The sequence below is a fragment of the Phyllobates terribilis genome, unplaced genomic scaffold (genome assembly GCF_046119375.1).
Source record: "Phyllobates terribilis strain yellow unplaced genomic scaffold, ASM4611937v1 Scaffold_4861__1_contigs__length_56510, whole genome shotgun sequence".
Lineage (NCBI taxonomy): Eukaryota > Metazoa > Chordata > Amphibia > Anura > Dendrobatidae > Phyllobates > Phyllobates terribilis.
Genome location: NW_027367610.1, coordinates 35001 through 37500, shown reverse-complemented (window position 1 = coordinate 37500; position 2500 = coordinate 35001).

The window sequence follows — 2500 nt, the reverse complement described above, 5'->3', positions numbered from 1 at the left end:
TCCACAAAATGAGGTTCTAGTATGTTAGAGGGCATCCCAGGAGGGCTCCAAAAGTGTGGGTAAAATATATATCCCACAGGGGGAAAATTGAAAAAAAGTTGAAAAAAAAAAATTTTTGGGGACTTAGAAAATTTTTCAACTTTTGTCAGACTTCCAGACAGGGGAGCGTGTCAGTGCGCGCATCCGATTTCAGTTCCAGAGCGATTCGCGCGATGAGTCCTTGATACTTAGTCGTTTTTGGCAAAATTTCTGACTTTTTGAAAATTTCACAATTTTGTGAAAACTTCCACAAAATGAGGTTCTAGTATGTTAGAGGGCATCCCAGGAGGGCTCCAAAAGTGTGGGTAAAATATATATCCCACAGGGGGAAAATTGAAAAAAAGTTGAAAAAAAAAATTTTTGGGGACTTAGAAAATTTTCACACATGTGTCAGACTTCCAGAGAGGGGAGCATGTCAGTGCGCGCATCCGATTTCAGTTCCAGAGCGATTCGCGCGATGAGTCCTTGATACTTAGTCGTTTTTGCAAAATTTCTGACTTTTTGGAAAATTTCACAATTTTGTGAAAACTTCCACAAAATGAGGTTCTAGTATGTTAGAGGGCATCCCAGGAGGGCTCCAAAAGTGTGGGTAAAATATATATCCCACAGGGGGAAAATTGAAAAAAAGTTGAAAAAAAAAATTTTTGGGGACTTAGAAAATTTTTCAACTTTTGTCAGACTTCCAGACAGGGGAGCGTGTCAGTGCGCGCATCCGATTTCAGTTCCAGAGCGATTCGCGCGATGAGTCCTTGATACTTAGTCGTTTTTGGCAAAATTTCTGACTTTTTGAAAATTTCACAATTTTGTGAAAACTTCCACAAAATGAGGTTCTAGTATGTTAGAGGGCATCCCAGGAGGGCTCCAAAAGTGTGGGTAAAATATATATCCCACAGGGGGAAAATTGAAAAAAAGTTGAAAAAAAAAATTTTTGGGGACTTAGAAAATTTTTCAACTTGTGTCAGACTTCCAGAGAGGGGAGCATGTCAGTGCGCGCATCCGATTTCAGTTCCAGAGCGATTCGCGCGATGAGTCCTTGATACTTAGTCGTTTTCAGAAGTCACAATTTTGACTTCCAGGACCCGCAAAACGTTTGTAAATTGAGCCCGCTCCCCAGTTCCAAGCGTTTTGAGGTGTCCCCGGTTGCAGTAATGCAGCCTGCCCACTAGATGTCGCAAAAGAGACAAAAAGTGAAAAAGAACCAGAATGAGGAAATTCCAGGGAGCCGAATCCGCCTGACAGTTCCAGGCGATCGGGCACTTTTTTGCATGCGTCCCTAAAGTGGGTATAGGGTGACACTCCATGCAAAGACCCAGTTTTGCACACCACCGGCAGAATATATGAGAGAGAGGTACCTCTCAGCCCCGACACATTTCGACTCATTTAAGCTGGTTTTCACCTCCGTAGGCCTGGGTATGCGTTTTGGCTATGAGTCCCTGTTCGGCTGGAGGTCTGCACCTTGGCTGAACCCAGGCTTCCGCAGCTGCGTGGGGGGACTTTTGCCGGTCGCCTATCCCAAGTCAGAGAGGTGTTCCTGGGTTGAAGTGAGCCTGGCCAGACCCCCCCGCGGGCCCTGGTTCTCCACATGGGGGCGCCGTCAAGGCTAAAATCTGGATTTTTAGGCCGAGGAGAGGCTCCATGAGGGCGGATGCTTTTGTGGCTTCGACCCCAGTGCTGTTCCACATCCAGTACCCCCCCGCAAGGGCGCCTGTACCCGAGTCGCGCTTCCAGGACTCGTGGGCACGTATCTCCCGACGACAGGGGTTTGCAGCCTCCGTACTTGGGCAAGTCCCTACATGCACCCCTGCTCTTCCTCCGATCGATCTGGCGCAGCGCTCCCGGGTGGGGAGGTGGCGCCGCTCGCTCGGCCCGGGCTTTGGAGCCCGCGCTGGCTTAAGGTGAGCGGTCCCCTTCCTCCTCTACCCCCGGGCTTCCGACACCTATCTTTGGGCGCGCATGCCGGCCTCGCCTCCCGTCTGCGGAGGTGGCCGAGCCGTGGGGAGTTTGACCCGAACCGAGCGAAGGCAGTGGTCCGACGACCCGTACGGGCGAACGGCGGGGCGCCCACCCAGCCAGGCGTGGGGGCCCGTCGTCCGAATCGCTCCCTGTGCGGGGAAGCACAGCGATCTTCTCCGAGGGCGGCCCTTTTCTTCCAGATGCGTACCCGGCCAGCGGAGGCTCGCGCTGCCCCTCGTGTCCGAAAGGGCGGCCTCCGCGGCGGTGGCGACAGCGGCGGCGGTGGGTGGCCTCTCCGCGCCACTGCCGAGCTTCGCGATTTCCAGTCTTTTCCCGAGCCCCTACGTCAGTGGGGAGGACGACAGAGGTGTGGAGGCAGGCGAAGGGGGTTCTCACCGTGCGGTGTGCCCCAGCCCGACCGTTGCCTTCCCCCTCGACCCTCGTCCTCCCAGGCGGCTCGGCCAGGGAGCAGGAGAGAGAGCGAGAGAGGGAGAGCGGAAACCCCAGA